At 36.4% G+C, this 14,208-nt stretch overlaps 1 pseudogene; it reads right to left on the bottom strand.

Moving 5' to 3' along the window:
• Nucleotides 1–249: 249 nt before the first annotated feature.
• On the bottom strand, nt 250–860 carry LOC118998465 (40S ribosomal protein S8-like; annotated as a pseudogene).
• Between the last annotated feature and the right edge of the window lie 13,348 nt (nt 861–14,208).

A 14,208-nucleotide genomic window follows, 5' to 3' on the forward strand; every position in this document is an offset into this window, starting at 1 on the left:
ATGCAGTGACTTTCTTTTAAGAAAACAAGGAGATGCAGACTCCACAAAATAGCAAATAACTCAAACTCTAGAAAATGATTGTCTTCATACCTTCATTTAAAAAACAACAAGCAAAATCAAACACAAAACTGTGAGTTCCTAGGGAAATCTAAATTATGAATAACAGCCTAAAACATCTTCAATTTCGTTTGTATCCATATCATGGCTTTTTTTTTTTTGAGACTAGGCTAAGGTAGGAGGGAAAGTGATTTATTTATCTTCCTGGGCCTGGATTTTCCTCAGCCAGAACTCCAGCTCCTTGCCCTCCAACCTGGAACCGTCTGCTCTGCCACAGTGGCCTGGTCTTGAAGGATGCATGCAAGAAGCTTGCCTGCTGGAACTGCTCCTCTAAAAGGCTGCCGATTTTGGCATTCCTTTTCCTTTCATCATGTTTCTTTTGAATTTTGTTTGATTGTTTTTTGCTTAAAATCTCTTTCTGCTCAAGAGTCAGCGTGGCCCCGCCTTGCTGCCCAGGTGTTAGTGCATAGTGGGACTCCCACCACTGTCTGGCAGTAAGGTGCTGTCAATGGGCACTTGTGCTCATTGTTGGATGCATAATCGACAACAACAAAAATCCTTGTTTTGCATATACAGTGCTCTGAGCCCCAGGAGAAATTGCCCACATCTGGCTTCAAGGCTCAGTACTTCTTGTTGCATCCCTGCACACAGATTGTGTATATGTGGCCTATATGGGGTGGGGACCAATCTTAGTGTGGCAGCATGGTGTCCAAGCTCATATTTTTGCTTCTTGTGGTAGGGCTTCCTTTTGCCCCTGGTCTTGTAGCACTTGTGCCAGTTGTCCCGAGAGATACCCATGGCTTGGTGCCGGCTGCAAAGAGCTATAACTGTTTACATGGGATTATAATGTTTACTTTTGAATAGGAGCAAGCTCAGTAACTGGTAATCAGTGAATATATTAATAATGATAATAACATCATCTGTTTACTATTTACTCATGCCAAACACAATGCTAAGCATTTGTGTACTTCATCTCATTGATTGGGTCTTGTTCTTGGGAATTACAATTGTGTTATTAAAGCTTGTCATGTACAAGCTACTAGCTCATGGTAACACAACTAGTCAATGACAGAACCCAAGCCATACTCCCAGCTCCAAAGATCATATTTTTAATCACTTCATACTGTGTCACTCTCTTTAGAAGTAATTCATTCTCTAGAAAACAATATGCATGCATGTACTGTAGGTTGTGTGTATAAATATGGGTTGGTAGTCAGGTAGGTAGGTGGGTGACATGGAAGCAAGGAAAGGAGGAAGGTAGGAATGACCTACCAAGGAGGAATGACCTCTGAAGTATATGAATTTAGACACGCACAGGAAACATGTGAACTTGAACAGGATTACATTTATATTGCCTGAGGTCACGACCAAATGTGTCATAAAGAAATATTATAACTCTCGATTTTCATTTTAGCTTGTGCGATAACTAGAGAGAATAAGCATATGCTACCATTTATCCAGAAAAGATATTTCTCTGATCTTGCATTTTGTATTTTTTTAGTCAAGGAACAGCAATAACTCTAACTCAAGTAAGTATATTTATCTAGGACTTTCTGAAACTGGGGACTAGTAACGGACACAAATAGACTGTCTTTTAATTGCATGTAGTTTTTGAATTTAGTATTTTAAAACTCATTACATAGGTTAATAGGGAATTTATATTCATTTATGCAAGAAAGAATGTCCAGCCCTGGCTGGTGTGGCTCAGTGGATAGAGCATGGGCCTGGGAACCAAACAACGGCGGTTCGATTCCCAGTCAGGGCACATGGCCTGGGTTGCAGGCCAGTTCCCAGTGGGGGATGCACGAGAGGCAACCATACATTGATATTTAAAGAAAAAAAAAAGAATGTCCAGAATTGTCAAGAGCAGTACTACTGAAAGGGTGGTCATAGACTGCTATGATTTGTGAACTGTTTGCCACTGCCCCCAAACCTAAGTTCAGATTTACTATCTGAGGATAACTGTTTGCAAGATTGTATCCAGTCTTATATATGTAAGTATTTCTTCTTTGTAACTATAATCATTATAGCTTTCTATAATTTGAAAGTTTTGTATGATGATCAAGTACTGCTTTTATGAGAAAAAACAATATGCTTCATATAATAAAAATGAAAAAAACACAGTAACTGATGTGTAGAGCTCAGAATGATGCCATAAATTAGTCAGCATTTCTCATCAACATGCCAAGACACTATTGATTTCTCCATGCTGCCAGCTCTCTAACTGAATTTGGTACTGCCGGGTGCTTTATGTTCATGCTTTATTCGTGGTGGGGGTGGGGGTGGTGGATCAACCTCCCGGTGGAACATGTCCAGCATATTGGGTTATTTCTGAGTTTTCAGGTATTTTTTTTCTCTGTAATTAGGTCTTTTCTTTTTGCTAATTTTCACTCACTGAAGTTAGGCTACTTCCCCTCTATGGAAATGGAGGAAGACACTCGATCTTCTTTGAGGATTACATTCCAAACAAATGGCTCCCAGGTCCTTGAGAAAGACATTCCTGGGTCATAAAACTGGCCAGAGGCTTTTCAAAAGTTTTATATCCATCAAAAGGGCTGAGAAAGAGTTTACAAGCTTTCTCAAGTAACCGCTCTGGGGCAAGGGAGGCCAGAGAAACCCGGACAGATGCAGGAAGGAGCCTCTCTAATGTTTCGTTCAGCTGAGAGGAACATTAAGGTCATTTTGGTTACAATGAAACATTCCATGGATGGGCTTGTTAAAGCCTTCTCCTGTACAACTTGGGGAGGACATGCTGTCCTCCTTTCTGGTCATACATTTTGGGTAAGTTTTCTCAGCCGCAGGCAGTTCAGTGATCACCCGGATGGGAGTTGATTACCCCTTTGATGAGGATAGTGGCCGTCACGGTGGTGGCAAGAAGTACTCAAATTATAAAATATGTTAAATCAAAATGAGCAATTCATTATTTTTAGAAAGATAAGACATGTACTGAATGAGCAAATGTGGGGTATTGGAGAAAGACAGGGGTCCACAATGGCACGTGTTTAAAAATCTGAGCATGGGAAAGGAAAGCGGAGTTTTCATCAATTTTGCTTTTATAGAATTGGTCATCAATCAGCTATCAAACCATGTCTCATTTTACATATTAGCTATAAGTGTTTTTTAACTTCTCCACAGTATGTTCATTCTCCTGGAATATTCTTTTTTCACCATCATTTCATATCCAATGCTTAGCCTTTCTTCAAGAATCTGCTCTCATGGTATCTTCTCTGAATCATTCCTGCTGTTCCTGGCCTGACGCGATGATAACAATACCATCACTGACGTCGCTACTGTCATCGATAAAATTTTTAGTGGCTATACTCTGTGGTTGCTACTATGTTGAGGCCTTTGCATTAATTGCCTAATATAATCCTTTTAGTAGCTCAGTGAAGTCTATTATTATTATTCATTTTTTAAAAAGGAGAAGACAGAGGCTTAGGATGCTATCACTCCTAGAGATGAGGACACAACACAGGAAGTGGTGGCATCAGTATAATTATTCAGTTCTCTTTAACCCAGAGGACCAGTATCCTAAACTTCTAGAATCACTAATTAAATGCAATTATTGATGAATGACTGTTCATTCTGTGGCCCGTGTTTAGTTTCCCTGAGGTGATTGCATTTGTAATTTAATTAATCCTGTGCATCCATCCTTTCTTTCTCTCAGTTGCCCCTGTGGTTACTGCTGCTAAACACTTTTTATAGTTCTCTACTGAATTTTTGTGTTGTATAGACATCTACTGAATTGTTTTTAAAAGAAGGGTTGTTTCTTTATTTCAAATAATGTAGCAAGATCCCCTGGCAAATTATTTATATAAAGCGAGTGGGTTTTATTAAAGGTCATATTTATCTAACTGACAATTCTACCCTCTCACACTGTTCATTACCTATTTGTATATTGACTGATGTTAATACATTTCCACAATGTGAATAATACATGCTGTATTGGAGAATTAGAGCTAGGAGGAACCTGAACATCATTTGGTGCATTCTTCTGCTCAGAGGAAAATCCTTAGCACAGTTTCCTTGACAAAGTACTGCTCTTTTTCTGACTAATTATGGCAGTGAAAGGAGTAATAGATTACCTCAATGTATTCAGTTTTATTATTGAATAAATATGTATTTAACATTATCCATAAGAATAAGCCGAAATATTTCTCTTTGTCACTTTTCAACTATTGCTTCTAGTTCTGAACTCTCAAGAAATAAAAATAAATTTAAGATACACACTATGCCACCTGCTCAAACACTTCAAGGCGTCCTACCTGTGCCTCCTGAAGCTTCTTTCCCAGGCTCAGTCTAGGCAGGACCCCAGATGCTCAGCTGACACCCATCCTGCTCCCTCTCAGTGGGCTGTCCTTTTTTTTATTCCTCAGTGAGAAGAAACAGAAATATGCACTGCTTTAGGTTGCCACATTGATCACAAACAGACCAATTCACAAGTCCCACTAAGATAAGGAGCTAGTTCTGAAATTACTGATCCTTCCTTGAATTTATTCTGTGAAAGTAGACATAGTGGAGCCATTTTAAAACAGAGCCAGAGAAGCCATCCAGAGGAGCCGCTTTGCACATCTTGCTCCTTGAAACTTTGGACTGTTTGGTTTGGAGCAAACCTCTGGACTGGGTGAAACCAAGGCTGTGTAACAAATAATTGTTCATAAAAACAGTAGGAGACTGGACATCCGCTATCCAAGGACTGATGATTACGAACTCTCTATCTGAAGATAGAGTCAATGTCTAGTCATTTATACGTAAAGACTGACCCAGACTGTCAGCACCAATAGGAATTCTTTCTTTTTATGTAATTGTTCCTTTCTTCTTCTTATGAAACCCCTTAACTTCTTCCTGTCTTGTGGTATTTTTGGTTTGTGCCTGAGTCTGTGCTCCCAGAATTGCAATTCTTTGATCACAAATAAACAATTGTCTCTCATTTCAGGTATTTAGTTTTAGGTAACAATTCTAGTCAGTAGCTTACGTATTCATAAACACTTAGTTCATTGACATGAATCACTGTATAGACAATACCACTGAACCACCCAAGTGTCTGTTGACCTCCCAGGTCCTCTAGTCTGTGAAAGACAAGTTCTGTCCATCCCCTTTGACCTCTGTCTTCGGCATAATAGGTTTTAGATCCGACAGGTTTTTCCTAAATTAGAGTTTGTGAAGTTCTCTTCTACCTATCTGAAATAGCATTTATTTCTTTTGTTGTTGTTTTTCTAATTACCATTAGCATGAGCTGATAATCTGGGCCAATCTGGAAGGAGAACTGTATTGAAATTTGGTTTTAGCTGGAACTTCTGCTACACATATATTTGATTCTTATTATTTGCCATAGTAATGTTCTGGAAAGTTACCAAAGACACTGAATTAGTGAAGAGTGAACATTTGCTCCTACAGGAAGTATAGGTTAGGCTTTAACAAGCCCCCGGTCACAAAATTTGTATCAACTGAATCTCCGTTTTTGTTACATAGGCTTGCTTACCAACTACATCCATGTAAAACAAGCCAGTCAGTCTCTTGGTTGTAGGAAACCTGCTTTTTCATAAAACTCTGTTTTCTGGATAACACTAAATAAGTATTTTTCTGATTTTTCCATATTCTCTTGGATTGAAGAAACTGCCTCACATGCAAGTGTTCATTCTGTATTATCTTTTGAAATGTCCAAGCCAGCCAGCACTGGCTGAAAAGAGTTTAACATTTCCCTGATCCTGGGTAAGGTGACTGTAAATTTGGTTGGCTTTTAGCTTTACGACATTGCCATCCACTGTGATTTTTTAAAATTGGGCCATCATATAATGAATCCACAAATTGAGCCACTTTCTTATTTCTTTTGTGTGTGTGCGCGCACGCGCGTGTGTGTGATCTGGCACAAATAATGCCCCCTTTTTCTTATAAAATCTCTTATTACAAAATCATAAGCATGTATTTCCATAACATAACAATATCACACTCAAGTGCACTGTATGACATTTTAGGTGAAATGTTCAAATTAAAACTATCAATTATTACACCTGTATTATTACCCTACCAACCACAATCAAGCAGGCGTTACTTCTGCTGTGTGTTACTTTAGCACTTTCTGGAGTGGTCTCACATAGAGGTTGGTGAATTTCTATTTCCTTTTTCTGTCTGTACCTTATTTTTGATTTATTATGGTAGTATATTTATATGCTAAAATTTGGGAAAATTTTATTAGAGAACAACTTAAATGTTACAAATTTGACAAAGTAGAAGTACTGATAAACTTTCAAATGTCCTATTTGATGGTATGAGATGGGAAGTTAGGAAGAATTATTAAAAATGCAATTTTCTCAACTCACCCACCTCTAAGTCTACACTGAAGTCTGAAATCTAAGCATGGAGTCCCCAAAATAGTTTTCTCAGTATCCTAAAGTTGCTTCCTTTTTAATGTTAGAAATATCTTTTCAGAAACTACCATGTTTTTGTGAAAAAATATTCAGAAGGCTTTTTATTTTAGTCATCTACTTTAGTTGAATTCAAATAATGAAAATTGAGTAATATTTTATAAGTGGAAACATGTATTTTGTGATTGTGTTATATGAGGTGATTTATATATGTGTATATGTGTGTATATATGTGAGGCCTATAACGATGACTTCTCAGGGTTCTGAAGCTGTTTTTAATAATAGTTTTGTTGTGGTCTTTTTTCTCTTCCTCTTTTTTGTATGTTTCAATAGGGTCTTAAAAATGAACTAATAAAGTTTGACATCTACCTCGAAATCATAAAACTTTAAAGATTACTATTTTAAATAAAACATAAATATGTTTGCTCATATTGGTATGTACATACATACACATCTATATGGTTATTTGCATATTATCCATAGAAAACTTTCAGTAGTATTAGCCACTTTTAGGAAAAGTAGAGAACTAAGAATGACCAAACGTAATGAATTAGAGGAGTAAGTGGAGGTGATGTTCAAGTTAAATAGGCCACACACACATACAATTTAAATTGGCATTTACTGTGTGATATACCTAATTCATTTGCCTTTAATGAGAGGCTCAAGTTTGCATATTGGAAACAGTTCATTGTTATAAAATGTCTCAAATCCCATTAATTTATAAAAATATTTGTTTCTGTCAAAATATATGGAGAGAATTATAAGGAAATTTGTATATATAATGTATCTGCATATAACACATGCTTTTGTATGTAGAATATATATTTGTGTACATATAATACTTTCAGGAGTAAAATGCTTAATGATGTGGTTTTATGGGATATTTGGTGTAAAGTAGATATTCAGTGAATATAAATTAAGGTAGATCATGGATTGGAAAATACACAATTCCAGTCACAAAATGTTGAGAAAAACAGAAAAGAGGCTGCGGACGCCATTTCCGCCGGGGTGAGCAGTGCGCCAAGATCAAGGTGGATTGCACCTACAGTGGTTCTCAGATCCTTGTGTTCTGATTATCTCCATCCTTTTCTTGTAAAATGTCCGTTATTAGTTCTTACACAGGACTACTTGGCTGGACCATCTCAGTTTTATATTTATTGCTCTCATTTTCATATCTTAAAATTAGTTTCTATCTCTCCTAAAGTAATATTTATTTCAGAATTTCTGTAAATTTTCCGGAGGTGTTTTCTGTTTAACATGCTAATCTTGTTCTGTGAACTGACTATCTTTTCAAATTTTTGAGGTTGCTCCCTAAGATTTCCCTCTCGGATTCTCTGCTGGGGAAATCTGCTCAGGCGCTTTCTGTTCTGGGTGGGGCTGGCTCTACACTGGCTCCTACACTGGCTCCAATTTCCCGTGATCAGCTGGGAACTAGGGGAACTAGGCTCTGTGTCGGTAGATGGTTCCCAGATTCCAGAAAGGAGAGGTCTTTGCTTCGGATCTAGTAATGTTCGTTGAGTAAAGTCTCCCTTCCACTTTAGTTTGTCTCCGAGGAAATCATGTAACCTCTGGGATTTTTGATTTTCTTTTTTTCATTCTGGATGGGGAGAAGAAGGGGCCTGAGGTCAACTTTTCCATGCAGTGCATCTTCATGTTTTCAGCCTCAGGCCTCATCCCAAGCTTTCTGTTTTTCTGGCAGACCATTTTCTCCTTCTGGGTTATATATCCTCCACCTTACAAACTCAAAGACAATTTTTCTTAGGCCTATTTTGGTGGTTACTATAATTCCATCATTTTTTTTTTCTTTTTTGGACATTTATTCTCTTTTACCTTCTACTGATGGTCCTCTTCTTATGTACCTCCTAATTAGAAGTTTCTACCTTCATGTGCTTTTCACGATCATTTTAGGGGAATTATAATAGAGAAGAAAAAAACACATATGTTCAAACTTCCACTTTTCACTGATGGCTCAGAGACTGAGAAACCTATATGCTTTGTCCCAGTAAGCAGGACATGGACAAGCTTCTGGAGATTGGATATGGGAGAGTAGTGAATGAAATGTACATTTCAAGATGATCAGGTAAATCACCTGAGCTGAGGAAGAGATAACTGACACCATTTATACTCTAGAACGTAGGTTTGGAAAATGTAGGTGAAAGGTTGCTCAGAGCAGAGAGTAACTCTAAATTTGATCCATCCCCTAGGATCCTGAAAATACTATTTCTTTAAAGAAATAGGGAGCTTTGGTGTGAAATCCTAATCAACTTTTTTAGTGAGATACATTTTTTGGGTAAAATTACCTTTTTTGTGTTTGTACTTGATGCCTTTTAAATACTAAATTTCTTTAACTCATAAAATCTATATACAATATAGACTCTAAATGAAAAAGACCTTCAAACTGTAAGAGTGCCCAGGCTTCTGATTGAATGCTGGCTGAAATGAGGACATAGATTATCTATTGTATCATTATTTTCTCACCAAGATAAAAAACAAAATTAATACTTTGTACTTTGTCAGCTCGTCTCCTGGGTGATGAAAGAAGAGCTGAGACCAAACAAGTGTGATGGGAGAAATACATTGATTCAGGTTCATACTGAGATGTGGCTGTAAGAGAAGTTCACACAATTAATATTCAGGAAAGTATGAAAGCCTCAGAAAGGGGGGCCTCAGATAGAATTAGTGCCTTTCAAAATTCTGAGAGCAGAGAAGGCTATTATCACCATTATGCTAGGAAACAAAATGACCACCTGCTATAACCTTCCTTATGTAGGCCGGGTAGAACAAAAAATGTGCTAGGGGAAAAAAACCTGTAAAATATAATTTTATTTTTGCTAGAAATCAAACGTCGTGATTTGCCAAAGACTCATGACACTTTTGGAAGGAGAATTTTTTTAAAAAGAAGCTTGATACTAAATTCACGTGTATTGTTGAGTATTTAACCAATGAGGCTCTCCTAAGATGTTACTTTTCTCCTGAATTTACATGATCCTGGATCATGTGATTACTGGCTCATGATACTATTTCATACAGTAATTCAACATGTATAATAACCTGCCTTCACAATTTATATGCAAAAATAGATTGTAGGGGATTAATAGGTATGTGACAGAAAATATATAACATAAATAAAATTGTGAGTTAAGAGAAGGTGATATTAACTTTTTCAAAAGAGGTTAATATTATGAGTAGTAGGTTTAGGGAGAGAGAAAATTACTAAAGCAAGTTAATATTTAAGCAAAAAAACCTAAACACAAATATATACAAACCCAGGAATCTTAAGAATTAAAAAAAAAGTATTACCAAGGCCGTGTGTGAAGAAGAAATTTTTATTAAAATATATGATGGGTTATAAAAATGGCAAATATAATTTTTTTCATAGTTGAATGTACCATATGACCTGTAAGAGTTTTGTAAAGTGCTCATGCATATTTAAGGATTTATCGGATGTGGACATTTTCACCAATTCTTAGTTAGCCAAACATTATTTTGAGAAGAGACCATGGAAAGATGGTGGATGCTTAAGGTAAATGTGAGGAGAAAGGGAATGAAAGAGAGGAGAAAGGAAAGGAGGGAGGGAAGGAGGGAGGGGAGGAGGGAGGGAGGGAGGGAGAGGGAGCAATAAGCAGGCGAGAGAACACGCAGGAGCCAGAAAAAGTTGCTGATGTTCCTGCCTTTCATTTCACCATCCCCATTAGCACCCCAGCCTTGGTGGTGCCATTTCTCTCTCTTTTCAGTAGTCTCATTCCTCAATTACACTGTATGTGTTTTCTTTGAAAAACAAAATAACAGCATTACTAACTTCAACATGTTGTTTTTAGGCTTGCATGAAATACTGAAAGTGAAAGTATACTGAACAGAAAAATATAGTGTTAAATTATACTTACTTCCTTGTAATACAATAAATTATTGTGAAAAATGACTGATACTGAATTTGTGTTAATATCTTCCTCAATTTTGACATGGCTCCCACACAGGCTATGAAATGGGGCAGCAGTATTGGGCTCAAATGGACCATATGGGTCAAATTTTAGCCTTTAGAATAATTCATCTTTTCTTATAGGCAGTTATGCTTCTGCAAAATCTCTTGCATGACAACAGTAACCTGTGCAAGTTGTGATCAGTATTATGGACACTCACACAGTGCATTTGTTCACCAGGGGGAGCCAAAGAGTGCAAACTGTGTTCACACAGTGCAGACTTGGCAAAGGGGAAGGTGAAGGTCAATCTTAGGGGCTAGAGTGGTTCATTTGAAATGCATTAGTCCTGTAATGTGCCCTTCCACCCTGGTGAGCAAGGTAGATGAGAACCCTTCTCTCAAGTGCTCATATAGTGTTGGAAAGGGAGAGATAATAAATAAAGAAATAAGTAGTTTTGATATAACTAAGCTGTAAGAAGAAAATAAGTCAGAATAATGAGTAGTAATGGGAACCCTCTACTTTGTTCAGAATGATCTGGGAATGGGGGTGCAAGCTTAGATATTCAGGGAAGGACTCTACGAGGAGGGGTACATTTGAGCTGAGACAATGGTAAGAGGGGGGTAGCCATGCAAAGGTCTGGCAGGGAGTGCAGAGACCCAGAGGCGGAAGGGGTTTGGCATAGCCCAGCGGAAACAGGAGGAAGTGGAAGTTGGGGATAAATTTCTCAGGTGCATGTGGCTAGGTCATGATCCTAAAGAAATTCTTAGATTTCTGGCCAAAGAGGACAAACTCAGCTGATAGTTTAATAAAATTGATAGTTTTAAGATAATATCAGTTTTGATTTTTCTGTAAAGTGCATTGTTTTCATATAGTTTTTTTCTGATATATTTTGTCTTGGTTTTATGGTCACTGTGCATACTCACTCTGGCAGTACTGCTATGAAGGATATTATAATTATCCCTGATCAATTATAAAAGCTACATTATATTCTTAACCATTGTAATACATACTTAGGGCTGATGTCTTTTGGCAACATATCACCTCTATTTTGAATACTAATGGAATTCTGTTAAAAATTAGAAAAAACACCACCAAATACCACAGTGATAATTTCCTGAATGGATATTTTAATTTTTGTTTTTGTGTGATTGTGTGTATGTGTATAGATGCTAGAAGATTTTTTAAGTTATCTTTTCTGGCCTTAGATTATACTGCCTTCTGCTTTCAGCAGACTTATAGTACTAATGCAAGCAGTTACAGTCTCAAACCACAAACATATATACTTGTACAGGACACAGAAAATCAAGGAGCATTATTGAAAAGATTTTAATAGAAGTCTAATGGGAAAAATTGAATGAGCAAACATTTCTTAAATACACACTACTATCCAAATGTTCTCTTCTGATATGGTCAGCATGAGATTTTTTTTTTAGCTAAAAAGTTCTCATTTCCACACAAGAAATACATGCACCCATGAGGTGATATTGATATTCAGCATACAAAATCACACGGTAAAACTGTAGATTGTAATTCCAAGCAGATGGTAGCCCGCAACATTTATATCTTTGATTAAATTTTATTTTTATTTATTTATAGAATTATAAAATTCCCTAATGAAGCATGTTCAGAGACAGCCAAAGCAGAGAATATTATTAGCTGGGTTTATATTGCTGAGGACATAAAAATTAACAAGTAGACATAGAAAACGTAACTGTCAAATTATTTATGGCTTCTCTTCAGCAGACATAGATCTAAGGCTGCCTGAATATATGTCTGGGTAGATTTGGCAGCAGATGGAGTGAAACAATTCAATTAGAAAGTACAGAAACAGTTCCCCAAGTCCCAGATTATTTAGCAATAAATAGCACATCGGGGTGTGTAGGGCAATGAGGATCAGTGTGGACTGTCCCTCATGGGGTACTGAGCTGGGGAGGAACATGTGGATATCAGAATTTAGGAGCAAGTAAAGATTTGGAATAAGAGTTTGTAAGACCAAGGCTAAAGCATACATGGTTACCACTTCCTGGAAAAGGTAGAACTCCAGGTGTTTGAGAAAAAATTCAAGGAAAACAACAAATAGGAGTTACTAGTTTTAAATATTTCAAAGTCCTGGTTTAGGATGGCATATATGGCTTGGTAGAGAAGTTGAATCAGCAACTCAGGTGAGGAAAGGGAATTTTGATCTAGCAGTTCCTCTAGTACTTCTTGCAAGCAAAAGCTGGACCTAAAGTTGTGCAGGTTTCAGTGGGCCTGGAGGTGTGAATTGTGTGGGGGGTGAGAGCCATTGCTAAAAGTTGGAAGGCAGCTGTGTGCTGACTTGGACAAGAGAAAAGGTGGGCAAGCGGAGATCTGGTGCTACACGCAGCTAGGTCCAACTAATAGGCCTCGTTTTCTTTCTACAAAAAATAGTTATTAGGCATTTAACATGATTTGGATTATTTCAAAGTATATGCTAGCTATATTTTTAAAATATATTTATGACAGATGCCATGAAAGTGTTTTATATAATTTAAATAATATTTAATCATGGTTTAGTTTAGCGGTCTTTCTTGTAGAATTTCATGTGTTTAGCATAGCGATGAGATCATTCTTTTTTTGTTCTTGTTTTTAGTTTGTATCCATTTTTGAGTCTTATAAAAAAAAAGGAGTACTTTTTAGCATGAATGGGAATATTTCTCCCTCAATTTTAGGAACATTAAAGATACACATTTAATTTTGTATTTGATGGAAGTAAATGGCAGGATCTATAATGATCTAAAATTAATATGCATAAATATAATAAATATATTTGCATATATATGTAACAAAATACAAGATGGTTATTAAAATTTTTTGCAGTGAATATTTATGCTGTGATAATAGCCATCAATATGCCTAGGGATCAAAATGTCAATATTTATTTTCTTTTCAAATTTAATAGTGAGGGAATAAATATACATTGTGACTCTCATTTTTAAAAATTATATAATATATATAGGAAAATGGTAAAATTATGAATTACAAAAAATCAGTAGACTTGAAAGGATCTTTTTAAGGAATAACTCCTTTGAGAATTTTAGTGTTCTTATATGAAAACTGAGTTAATAATAAATCAGTGTAATATACTTATTTACTTTCATATACACCATTTCATGTACATTAACCTATAAAGATTTATACTATATATATAACTTTAAAGTTGATATAGATATGAAAATTATGTGCAACTAAAATAACATTCCATTTTAGAAGAACATTTATTTATGTAATCAAAAGATTTAAAAGCAGAATGAGTTCATGAATGAAAAATAACACTTTTTTTTTTGGTTGGAGTCCCTGATCCCATGTATAGATTGCTGTTGATGAGCCATAAAAAAACAGAAAGATTACAAGTTTTAACCCAGTGTCAATCAATGAAGTTTATGATAGGTTTTACATTACATATGTAAATATTTCCAATTAAATTTTTAGATTTCTGTTTGTTAATAGCACAAGGCTATTAACAAACAGAAATGAAGTAGTTTAATTAGAATATGTAACTTACTATGAGGACCTTGGTTGTCTCATTAAACCCGTAGACTGAAATGTGTCTGGCCTATGGAAACAGTTACACTGACAGACTGGTCCACTGTTAGGAATTTCCCAATTTCCCCTTTCTCCTCTGCATATTAACTTCATACTTTTCTTTCCTTCTAAAACTCTGCCACTTTCCCTTCTCAGTTTTATATGACAGAACATACAACAGCTGATATATCCCAAGGCTAATGTGTTATATAATGTTTGTCACTAGGAAGAGAAAGGCTATCTTATCACCTTGGGGATGAATTGATTGGTCCTGCTAGGCCTGATACTCACCTCTCACCAATCTGTTAAGGTCTGAAGTAGGGTCA

Source organism: Sturnira hondurensis, unplaced genomic scaffold, assembly GCF_014824575.4.
Source record: "Sturnira hondurensis isolate 20B ecotype Veracruz unplaced genomic scaffold, ASM1482457v3 Scaffold0014302, whole genome shotgun sequence".
NCBI lineage: Eukaryota > Metazoa > Chordata > Mammalia > Chiroptera > Phyllostomidae > Sturnira > Sturnira hondurensis.